This window comes from Chenopodium album, chromosome 16, assembly GCF_948465745.1.
Source record: "Chenopodium album chromosome 16, dcCheAlbu1.1, whole genome shotgun sequence".
NCBI lineage: Eukaryota > Viridiplantae > Streptophyta > Magnoliopsida > Caryophyllales > Amaranthaceae > Chenopodium > Chenopodium album.
In genome coordinates, this window is record NC_137849.1 from 18654775 (window position 1) to 18667843 (window position 13069).

Genomic DNA, 13069 nt, shown 5'->3' on the forward strand with positions numbered 1-13069 from the left:
ACACAAAACGGGGCATGTACGTTATTTTTTTGCTAATTCCGAGTTTAATTTGAGGCCATAAAGGATTAAAATAACCTCCAAAACCTTACTAGATTAATTTTCATGGTTTAAAAAATAATGACTCACTAATCAAGATATTTTTCGACACACAAAACGAGGCAATTTCGTTAATTTTTTTGCCAATTCCGAGCTTAATTTGAAACCATAAAGGATCAAAACAACGCCCAAAACTTAACCCGAATAATTTTTGTCACGAAAAAAGAGAAAAAAATTATTTTTATTAATTAAAATAAATGATTAAAATGAACCAATCATATCATGACATGTGTCATAATTTAACCATAATGACTGACGGAGTTAACGGCCGTTAGTCATTAATGGCACTCGGTGAATTTTTAAGAAACTCAGTGTCATTTGGTGAATTTTGAAAACCTTGATGGCATTTAGTGAATTATTAAAGTGCTCAGTGACATTGGGTGAAATAGCCGTTTTTTGTAAGTGGGATTTTAGTGATCTTTGACGGATTCACTCATAAAAGTATAATGAACCACCCCGATTAGTGATCACCAAAAATGTCTTTTGAATGAGACAATTCAACGAATGCGTTTCAATTGACGACTTTTTAGCGGGTCAAGGCATTTTTTGGAGTGATACTGTAAGGGTTCACTATTCAATCTCACTTTAGGTTTTAAATCACTCAAGGGTAGTTTTTGTAAGGTTTTAAGAGTTATGTGTTGAGGCTTAATGGAATTGGCCAAATAAAACACGACACTTGTCAAGGCCTTACTTCCAAATAAAAGAGAACAATAAACTATTTAATCATATCTAATTGTCAATTAATCCATCAGGTAATTATAATGGGATATGAGCTTATTTTTATGGAGATGGATAATTGTTACAACCTTATACAACTAAATAATTAATCTTAACCTCATGTTTAGAAAAGAAGCCATAACCTTATATTAAATATCATTAATTATTAAAAACAAGTATGCAAAGTTATGATTCATTCTTGTGTTTTAAAAAGGGTTTGAAATAAAAAAGTTCATAAAATTATAAAAGTTTTTATTTCTAAAATCGTCTTAAAATAAAGTTAAAGTTTCTTAAAATATCATTTATTTTTGAAGCCGTCTTAATATAAGGTTAAGTTTCAAAAACAATCATTTCAGAACAAAAATTAAAGTTTATTAAAACTCTTATTTGTAAAGTCATCTTTAGATAAAATTAAAGTTCCTTAAAACTTTTTTATTTCGAAAGTCATCTTTAGATAAAATTAAGACATCCTAATAATTAAAGTTTCATAAGTTAAAATTGCATAATATATAGGTTTCATAACACCATTAGTTTCTTAAAAACAAATTAATTCAATTTTTTTTTATAAGAAGGTAATTAAAAAAAACGTGCCTTTTTCTCATTTTAGATAACTTGAACGAAAAAAATCATTAAAAATCATAGAAAAATTGAAAAAATTATTGTGAGATATGGTTGGAAAGCTCTTGAAACATTCTATCACTTGAGCTAAATAAAGGGAATTGTCTATGGATGTAATGACTGTTTCATAGACCATCTTTAGGACGTGATAAGTTACATTTTATCCTTGAACATCCTTTACATAAACTCTTACTTCCTTAGGTCTTTAGACTCACTTAAAAAGAAAATTATTCTTAATATATATTTTAGACAAACACATGAATGCATTAACGCTTTACATTTTTAATGCATTAGAAAAAGATGAAATGCAAAATGCAACTAACCCCCTTTTTTTATAACTTATCACCTCACCAGTTCGCTTGGCTTTCTAATATGGAGTAATGAAAGATTTAGGGCTAATTTAGCACCTAATATCGTCATTACTCCTATTGGTAACATCACATGAAAACAAAAGTTAGCATAATAATAATAATAATTAAGGAAATTGAGAAAAATAGGAAATAATACTTTGAGCTAGATGTAGCTATTTTTAGATGACCCCTTTTGCTTACAAAGGATTAAAAGATGAGTCTTTCTTAATTAAAATGAAATAAGAGAGGCTAAGTGATTTTTTTGGAATTTTTGAGATATTAAGAGAATCTAGTGAAAATAAAGCTAATGAGCTTTTTTTTTGGATTTTTGTTTAAAGAAAATAAACTTGAATTAATAAAACTAGATCTTGAGAAATAAACTTTTTTTTTTCTTTTGATTTTTAATATAGGATAGGAACAATTAAGCAATTGAACTAATTTTTCAAGCAAAGATAATAAATAACAATAATACTTAAACTTAAAATACTTTTTTTTGTGGTTTTTTTAAATATGAATTAAAGATAATAACAATACTTAATAAAAGTTAAAATAACAACTTAACTAGATGATGCTTTTTATAAGCTAATAACTTAAAAATAAAGCTAAATTAGAGAGATTTTAACTAAAACAAAAGATTAGAGGAGAATTTTTAGAGAGAAATTTTAGTGAGAGAATTAGTAGGATATTTTTGGTGTCCTCAAATTAAAAATTAGGGGGTATTTATAGGAAAATAAAGGGGTTAATTTGTAAATATAAAAAGTAAATAAAATATAATTCAAGGATTTAAATTGTAAATATCAAGATTTTGGTAATAATAAAAACTTGATATTAAATTCTTTTGTTTTTATGTAACAAAGTAATTAATCAATTTTACAACACTTAAACTGATAAAATAAAGAAAATCGTAACTAAATCAGACTACTAATAATGATATAAAAAAGGTTCTAAAATACCATAGCATTACAAAAAGAAAAATACATAACTAAGTCTTGACAAAACTCTAAAATACTCATGTGGTATACATATGATAGAGTACCTACACCTATTAAGTGATTATTCATGAATCTCTCAATTCATTATACTCACAAAGATACTAAACAACACTTATGAAATAAATACCTCCCTAAGATGTCAGCTTTGAAAGTTACTCAAAGACATAAGGTTACAATACTTGTAGGGTCAGACAAAATACTTTTAAAGCTTTAAAAAAATATGATAATAACTTTTGCCCTTATTAGACAGAACATATAAATTTACAAAAGAACATCTAACCATACGACAAAATCTTATATGCACGAGCATTACAAACAATGACCCTTACTGAAAAAAAGTATAAAGTAAGGTAAATTATATAAAGTGACGTGGTCAAAGTAAAAAATATACTATGTGAACCCATACAACATGGTTAAGAGTAAAAATTATTCCCTTAATCGGGCAACCTTAAAAAGTATAAAAGTATAAACTTTTAAACTATCTTACCCTATTAAAACACAAATTTACACTTATCACGGTCGTATTATTTCACTATTGGCGATTAAAAAAAATGATAAAAAGATACAAAACTAGATCAAAACAACAGAAAAGCGAATAAAATAGAGATCTAAATTCACGTCGGCGACATAACTAATCATGCATAATGGTGAATAGTGTTTTAAATAGTGGCAAATAGTGTTTGAATAGTGTCAAATAGTGTTTAAATAATAATATGTAATATGTGATGTGTACGAAATCCAGCTATTTCAGTTACCGTCAGATAATTTTTGATACAGTTGGTCCGAATTGAAATTTATTGGATACAATATTAACCGTGGGAGATAAAAAAAAAGGTAGCATTATTTCACTATTGACGATTGTTTATCAAAATTGAGGAAAGAATACAAAAATTAGACCTAAATAAACAAGACATAAAAAATAAATAAGATAAAAAAATTGGAAAAGAAAAAGGAAAAGTTCAAACGAAACAAAAAAAAAAAAAATAAAAAGAAAAAAAAGAAAAGAGTAAGAATGGCAAAAGACCCATAACGAGAAGTTATGGTGTCTACCAAGAAACAAAAGAACAAAAAGAAAAAACAAGGCAAAGTGAATAAATGAGAATCAAAACGTAACAGATTATGTAATCAGGCGCAAGATCCGAATTTCGCGCCGATGTTACTATTCCCATTACTTATCACTTCATGTACGCGTTGTATTCATACATCCCACAAGTATTTTTCTTTTACTCTCGTCCATGCAATACTCAATTATCCTTAGATAAATATCGATGTGTTTGGTCCGAACTTATACTTATTGGATCAAGTATTAACCGCGGGACAAAAAACAATATCATTTTAGTCTGCGGTAAAAAAAAAGTGTATATCAAAGGAGCTCCCTTTAGTACTACGACGTGTAGTACTTTTTTAGGTGTGGCAAGATTTATTATAGGAAAGGGAATATTTGTCATTTCCCTACCTTGGTTGGGCATGAGTCTTTGGAGTAGTGGACTTTATAAGTAAGCTGACAAAATAATTGAGTATTGCACAAGTCGTAAAAATCACTAGATTAAAATAAAAAGTACTCTAACACTCTAAATGAACATACTAATATACTTACTATACTTTAAGGGAAACAATACTTGTTTATAAAGAAAATGACTTATTCCCCAGCGAGACAAAAATATTGCACTTTTATACTATACGATTGTTATACGTATAAAAAAATACGATATAAAATACCCACTTTTTACTATAAAAAGAAGATTACCCTTATCCAAATCTCCATTCACCACTTATTTCTTATCTTCTTCTATCTCCTTCCTTACCCGAAAAGCCAAGCAAAACCACCATTAATTTCTGCCAGCATATTCAAGATAACCAGGAAGATTAGTCTGTCTTCACCTTCGAGTAAGACATGAGGATGATACGGGTGTACTTCATGTACATTATGGGGCTAGTGGTCCTCCTAATGGCTGCATTAATTTACTTGCTAATCTAAAAGTGAAGCCCGAAATTACTTCGATGGAGCAGGGTAAAAATATATATGGTATTAGCTGTATTTCAAAGTTTTGTAATTTAGTAGTTTAGAAGTACAAATTGTAACATGTATTATGGAAATTATGAAATGAAATTATTATTATTACTATTTTTTATTTTTTTCCGTTTTAAATAGTTTTTTTTCAAAAAAAAAATGTTAGTAAGTTATAAAAATACTTTAGCATATACTTACCACATAATTAAAAAAGTAAAAGGAAAAATAATGATAATTTTTGCAAAAATAACAATTATAATGATAAAAATAATAAAAAGTAATGGTAATAATAATAATAATAATCAAAATTTGGTGTCTACAGATTGCCCCACATGGATTTAGTTTAAATAAAACAATAATCAATGTTTGAGAAAAGACACAAAATTTTGATTAATGAGATGCATATACTTTTTTTTTTTAAAAAAAAGAAAGAAAATTCTAATTGATTTTCAATTAAAAGGTCACTTAAACATTAGTTTAGGTGCAGTTGAAAAACTGACTTAAAAAGAGAGTGAATTTCTCACTCATTTGCAACACAAATGTTGGCTTATGTGCAGTTGAAAAACTAGCTTAAAAAAGAATGAAATTCTTTCTCAATTGCAACACAAATGTTGACTTGGGTGCAGTTGAAAAACTGGCTTAAAAAGAAGAGTGAAATTCTCATTCACTTGCAACATTAATGTTGGCTTGGGGGTAGTTAAAAAACTGGCTTAAAAGAGAATGAAATTCTTTCTCAATTGCAACACAAATGTTGGCTTGGGTGCAGTTGAAAAATTTAAAAAAGAGTGAAATTCTTATTCACTTGCAACACTAATGTTGCTTGGGTGTAGTTGAAAAACTGGCTCAACCTTGCACCAATCAAATTTAGACGGATGTTTATTGGTATCCTCTAGGGAAAAGATCAAAATTCCATGTTGCATGAATTTGAAGAACAAAGACAATTATTCTTGAAAGAAAAAATAATCTATGGATTTCGGATGCAAAAACATCAGGTGGTTTATACTGAGTTTGCGGAAAAGCAAATTCATTCAGCTTTTTCTTCTTGGCACCATTATCACCACCACCCCTATATAAAGAGAGGTGTTGTTCATTCATTTCCACACCAAACCATTTCCTTCCGTCTTCTTTAAATCCTTTCAATTCCTACTCCTTTTCTTATCTTTCCCTAAAAAAAAATGAATGTAATGTATTAGGAAATCAATGAAAACAGTGGAGCTAGAAAGCTCCAACTAAAGGGGTGGTAGAAAATATTTCTCCACCTCACCTTTCCCCTTATACTAGTGTCTTTACCAGAACCATCACCCCTCTTCTATCTATTCAACCTCGGTATGATATGATTCATACTGCTGTTGAATTTTAGGATGAAGAACGCCATGTTTTCCGTTTCGGAGAGACGAAAATGACTTCTCTTCTAGAAGAAGTGGAGGGTTTATTTGGTCTTCATAAACGAGGCCGTGTGATTATTCCTGCTGACCCAAGGGAAACTGATGCAGTCATGAGGGATTTACTAGGTATACAATTGAATATGGAAAGTAATTATCGCTTGCTTGATATTTTAATGTTAGAGAACTTCCTTGAAACTTTCTCTTTATCTCATTGGGGATTTACCAACAATGAAAATTTCCAAAGGTGCCAAGAGAGAGCTTGTGTCCTTTTATTACTTGGCCTTGTCTTACACAAGGAATCATTATTTTCCTGCCATGTTCGCTGCCTTTCTTTGTTGTCACAAATTGAGTCAGGGAACCATTTAGGGCCTCTTATCCTAGGGGAGATTATGATGGGCTTGACCATCTGAAACAAAACCTAGGGGGTTTAGTCAAAGGGTGTCTAATTGTGCTTCAACTCTGGTTATGTGAGAAACTCAAGTTGTCTAGGCCACCTACTCGAATTCCTTACCAAACTCGACATATTCGGGAGAGAGGTTTTTTCCCTATATTCTGTCAATGTTGCAACCACGGTGCATGGACAGACCTTTTTGCTGAAGCTGATGTGGAATTGATCATTTTGTTTCTCAATATAGATTCCATAACAATTAGTACTAGCAGACACAGAGGTGTTTAACTGACGACGGGATGGACTACGTCGTTGGATAACTAATCCTCCTATAGCCAAACTAAATTTGTAAACACTTAACAAACCAAATGCTAGTATAGAGGTAAGTCAAGGGTCGAACCCAAAGGAATGGAGGCAAGTGTTATAGCATTAGGTCAAGATATTCCGAAGACTAAGTGATTGGTTTGGTCAAACAAGAATAAATCAACTCAACAAATTCTAATATGAAAATCAATATCAAGGCACTAGGGAATTAGGATCCACATGCATTCACGATAAACATGCTAATTAAATAGAAAATTGATCTATCGAATAATGCGAGGATAAATTAGTAATTGCAATCAAAAGAACTTGCTATTTCTAAGGCGTCAAACTAGTGGTCTCTACGAATGACTATCATAGGAACATCATGAGTCAAGTTCAATCAATAAAAGTAGCTTCCAAATCAATGTGTCGTATCAATGAAAACTACAATGCAATCTAGCTTGATAATCAAGGTTAGCTACTCCTCAACAAATCAAACACATGCACAATGTCTATTAACCAATTTAATCACAATATCAAATCAATCAAAATCCCCAAATTAGCAATACTTTATCATTCATACATACTTCACCACATCCCTAGCAAAGGATCTACTCACTGCACATTGTAAAATTGAAGTACAAAACTAAACAAATCATCAAATTCATCATCAACATTGTAATCAAATTATCAACAATCAAATCAAACAATCAACTAGAAATTCAACAAGATATCAAAAATCAAACACTAAAATTGAATTAAAGAGTAAGGAAATTCTTACAAAACTTTGATCAATATAAAAGAGAATGAAGATCAAATGTAGCAATCATCAATCATCAAGTTTCTATGTCTAGAATCTAAGAGCAAAAGTTTCCCCTCTATTGAACTTCTCTCTCTAAAAATCTAATTATGAAACAATTCTAATACAACTCTAAACCAAATCTCTCTCCAAAAAGGAAGAAAATCTGTATATAGTAAAACTAACAAAAGAGAAGTTAGTTACACGTCCAAAAAGAACCCGTATAGGCGCGCCCTCTCCCCATATTGTGCGGCCGCGAAGAAGTGGGTACGGAACCGGGGGGGGGGGGGGCAGGGGCTGCGTGCCCGCGCACAGGTGGTGCTCGCTCACGCCCCTATCATGCGCGCCCGCGCTTGGGAACAGGGCAACCTTCCTCGTGCGACCATTGATGCTTCCGTGTGCTCCACTTGATGAACATTGGGGGTGGAAGTCTCTAAACGCTCCCACGGTGGGGTCAACATCACTTTTGATGCCAGCGCAACCTTGAAGACTTGGAGGTTGCACACCTTGACTCTTGAGGTTTAAAGGGAGAGATCGGCTTGCATCTTGAGCTTCATAAAACCCGAGGAAGAGCGATTGACATCACCGTTCTCCTGTAAATAAAGAAAAGCAAACAAATAAAAGAGAAAAGGCGAAATAAACTAAGAAATGCAAGAAAATAGGAAAACAACTAAGAAATGCACAAACTAGAGAAATAAAAGATAAAATTAAAGAAAAAGAGATAAAAGAGCTATAAAAGCAACTAAAAATCATCCGAAAAGAAGCTAAATGAGTGCCATAAATGACACTCATCAAATTCCCCCGAGCTAGACTTTTGCTCATCCTCGAGCAAAATAAAACCAAGTAGGAATAGGATGAAAAACTTATTCAAACAAGAAAAAGGAAAGAAAAGGATAAGAATGTAACTAAAACTCACTTTTGTAGGAATCACGGTTGTTTTTAGCTACAACAAGCCCTAACCCCAAAGTCACCATTGAGGACGAGTGAGGTCTCGTAAGGGTATCCAAAGAGTTTGACCCATAACTCTTAAAGGTAAAATTGAGGCAAATCATAAAGGGAAAATGAAATCAAAAAGGAAAAAGTAAAACCAAAAGCTTTTGAAATGGACTTTTGCAAATGATCAAATACAAGTGAATAAACAACTTTCTATACAATAAGGGTATGCACGTTCCAAGATATCCAAGGTTGATTGAAACATAAAATATGCTAAGCATAGAGAACTAATGAAACACAATTCACCTTCATCTCAAATAATCTTACTGCATTCTCTTTACTAGTTTCAAATCCACCTCTAGTGAGCATCCCAATGATTCCTTGAAGGAACCGGAAAAGAAGAGATTTTCAAGGCTACTCGACATCTTGACTATGAAAACCACTCTATAGGCTTGACACTCACATCTCCCTCCATCGACTTGTGACTCAACCAAAAAGGTCGAAAAGTCCTGAAAAGGGTTGTAATGTAAGGGCGAAAAGGGTGAAGGTAGGCTAAAATTTGAAATTTGGCGGTATACCTAAATTGTGAAGCAAAGGGTGATCAATCCTTAACACCATAATCAAGCAATCACCAAACAAAAACACCAACACCCCTAAGCTTATTCAAAGCCAAAATCACAAACATAAATACAAAAAGCGTAAGAATGCTTCCCCCCAAGCTAAAATGAAGCATTGTCCCCAATGCTCTAAATAGGGAGAAATACACTTACATCAAATACTGCCATTTCCATGAGGATATTAGCCATGACACTAACGACTGCTATAGCCTCAAGCTGCTGTTGGACCGTCTGGCTGATTAGGTGATCTTGAAATCCTACATCCTCAAGTCCAAGGTCACCCTAAAGACAAATCCAGGGCAGTCATCCAAAAAGACTGCCCAGCCTACTATTAGTTCATACACTGACAAAGAGCCAATCTACACCATAGCAGGTGGCTTTGCTAGAGGGGACCCTACCATCCGGGGCACTAGGGACCAATTGAGGAAAATGGATGTTAACTGTGCTGAGGAAGGTTAGGCGTCTACCAGCACATTCTCGGAGGTCGTCATCACTAAAAGGGACTGGGGCAAGCCGGCCGTATGATGACCCCGTGGTTATCATATGCAAAGTGGCCAACCAGCTGGTTAGCCTCATCTTAATTGATACTGGTAGCTCGTTTGACATCATCAACTACAAGTGCCTGTCCAAGATGAAGTACAAGGTGGACAACATGCGCGATGTCTCCCACCCTATTATTGGTTTTGGAGGTGGAGTCGTGCACCTACTCGGACGCATGCCCATCCGGCTGGGAGAAAAGGGAAAAGGGCGCCATATGGTCGTCCGGTTCTTGGTAGTTAAAGAGATGACCGCCTATAACCTTATTCTGGGCCGTCCCACTCTGAACGAGTTCAAGGCCGTCATCATCCTAGCTCTCATCATGCTGAAGTATGTAGGGGATGATGGATTTGTTGGCTCCCTGAACAGGGATCAGAAGATGGCTAGGGAGTGTTACCTCTTAGACGTCAAACCCACGGCTGCAGCAGCCAGTCAGGGGAAGGAGCCAATAGACCTTGACGATGTCAAGGATCCCGACCCAGCCCCACCAGCTGCCAAGAAAAGAAAAACTAATCAGTTGGTGGTGGTGAAGAAGGAAAAGCATTAGCAATCACTAATCGGGGAATGGTCAGACGAACTCCGTCCCAAGGTGGCTGGTGAGCACATTGATATCACTCTGGATGACAGCCGTACAGAGCGAACTGTTAAGGTGGGAACGATTGCTTTTGCAAAGTTGGGTGCAGACTTACACTTTCTACTAAAAGAATATAAAGATATTTTTGCCTTTGAAGTGGAAGAGATGCTAGGCATCAGCCCGGATCTCGCTGTCCACAAACTCGCCGTTGATCCGAAGAAAAAGCCTATACGGCAAAAGAAAAGAAATCACAGCGAGAAGAGAAGTCAGGGGGCAGCTGCCGAGGTTAAAAAGCTGTTAGACGCTGGGTTTATTCGGCCATGTAACTTCCTGGATTGTTGTAAATGTTGTGCTCGTAAAGAAGCCGAATGGTACCTGGCGCATGTGTGTTGATTACACTGACTTAAATAAGGCATGTCCAAAGGACAGTTACCCGCTTCCAAAGATCGATAGTTTGGTCGACCCTACATCTGGGCATGCCTTGCTGAGCTTCATGGACGCCTATTCAAGCTTTCATCAGATTCCCCTATGGAAAAAAGATCAAGAGAAGACGACATTCGTCACCGATCAGGGGTTATTCTGTTATACTGTGATGCCGTTTGGCTTAAAGAATGCGCCTGCTACTTTCCAACGAATGATTAATAATGTCTTCATTAATAAAATTAGGAGGAATGTAGAGGCATACATCGATGACATGATAGTCAAATCCAAGCAATAGTCGGATCATCTTGCTAACCTCCGAGAAATCTTCTCCACACTCAGGCGGCACAAGGTCATGCTCAATCCCAAAAAGTGTGTATTTGGTGTTGAGTTTGGGAAGTTTCTCGGATTTTTAATTGATCAAAGGGGGATAAAGGCCAATCTAGAGAAGATACAGGCGGTAATTGACATGAAGTCACCCCACACTGTCAAGGAAGTTCAGAAACTAACCGGTTTTCTGGCGGCATTAGGGAGATTCCTCAGCCGATCAGGTGACAAATGCCTCTATTTCTTCCAAGCAATCAGAAAGAAGACAAGGGGGATGATGCTGAGGCGGCCTTTAAGAATTTGAAAGAACATCTACACTCTTTGCCTAAGCTTGTTAGCTCTCTGCCCAAAGAGACGCTCTACATGTATTTAGCCATTTCAGATCATGCCCTAAGTGTTGTCCTCCTTGCTAAGAGAGACGACATCCAGCTCCCAGTCTATTTCATTGCCATGTACTTAGAAATGCTGAACTACGATACCCCATGGTTGAAAAATTTGGCCTTGCTCTTTACATGGATGTCAAGAAGTTGAAACCTTACTTCTTGGCACACCCGGATGTAGTCTATACAGAACAACCTCTCAAGCGGCCAATGACAACCTTGGAGTCATTCGGTAGAATGCTCAAATGGGCTATTGAAATGCAAAGTCTTGAAATCACTTTCAAACCAAGAAAGGCAGTGAAGGGCCAAGAATTCGCCGACTTCATTGTCGAAATGATAAGGCCGGTTCCACTGGAGAATCCTGATCAGGTTTGGAAAGTGTATGTAGACGGGAGCTCTACCATGAACGGCTATGGTGCAGATGTCAGTCTTCGGAAGGGGACAAGTATGACTATGCACTACGGTTCAAGTTCCAGGCCTCAAATAACGAGGTAGAGTATGAAGCACTGCTAGCCGACGTCCGTATTTGTAAGGCAGCAAGGGCAACAAAAGTTGCCGCCTACTCTGATTCACATTTGTTCGTTAGCCATTACCATGGTGACTATGAGGCCACCCATCCGGCTATGATCAAATACCTTCAGGCGGTCAAAACTAAAGCTGGGACACTTGAAGAATTTCATCTGATTCAAGTGCCCAAGTCTGAGAACAATCAGGCGGATGCCTTGTCCAAATTGGCATCATCCGCCTCTTGTGATACGCCTCGCTCGCTATTCTGGGAAGTGATGGAAAAACAAAGTATTGTTGAAGAAGAGCCCATTGGAGTACTTGACCAAAGCTCTACCTGGATGGATAGAATCCGAGCATATTTGCTAAACGGCATGCTGCCTGACTCTTCCCAAGAAGCGGCCGTAATGAAGAAGCGTGCTGCAAACTTCATGATGCGTAATGGAGAACTCTTCAAGACGGGTTTCTTAAAGCCTCTATTGAAGTGCGTCACCCCAGAAAAGTGGCAAGAATTTCTCAAAGAATTGCACGCGGGGATACTGCGCCACCCATATAGGCGGCAGATCACTTACAGTCAGGGCCAGACGGCAAGGATATTTTTGGCCAACCCTTGAGTTAGACGCTTTGGAGATGGTGAAAAAATGTGACAAGTGTCAAAGGTTTGGCAAGGTAATCTATCGTCCGACCACTGACCTGACAGTAATCCATAGCCCAGTTCCTTTTGCAAAGTGGGGCATGGACATTCTGGGACCATACACGCCCGCACCAGGCAGGAAGCGATACATCCTTGTGGTTGTGGACTACTTCACCAAGTGGTTGGAGATAGAGGCGGTAAAAAACATCAAAACAAAGGATGTCATCTCCTTCATTTAGAAGAATATCATCACCCGGTTTAGGGTACCTATGTCTATGGTTTTTGATAATGGCCCTCAGTTTGAGAAGCCTCAGCTCAAGAATTGGTGGGAGATCAAGGGACCTCACATTGTTTTGCATCAGTCGGCTGACCCCAAGCAAACATCCAAGTTGAAGCCTTCAACAAACTCATCTTAGATGGCATAAAAAATAAAATAGAAAGTGCTGGTGGTTTATGGGAAGAAGAATTAATTCATGTCATGTAG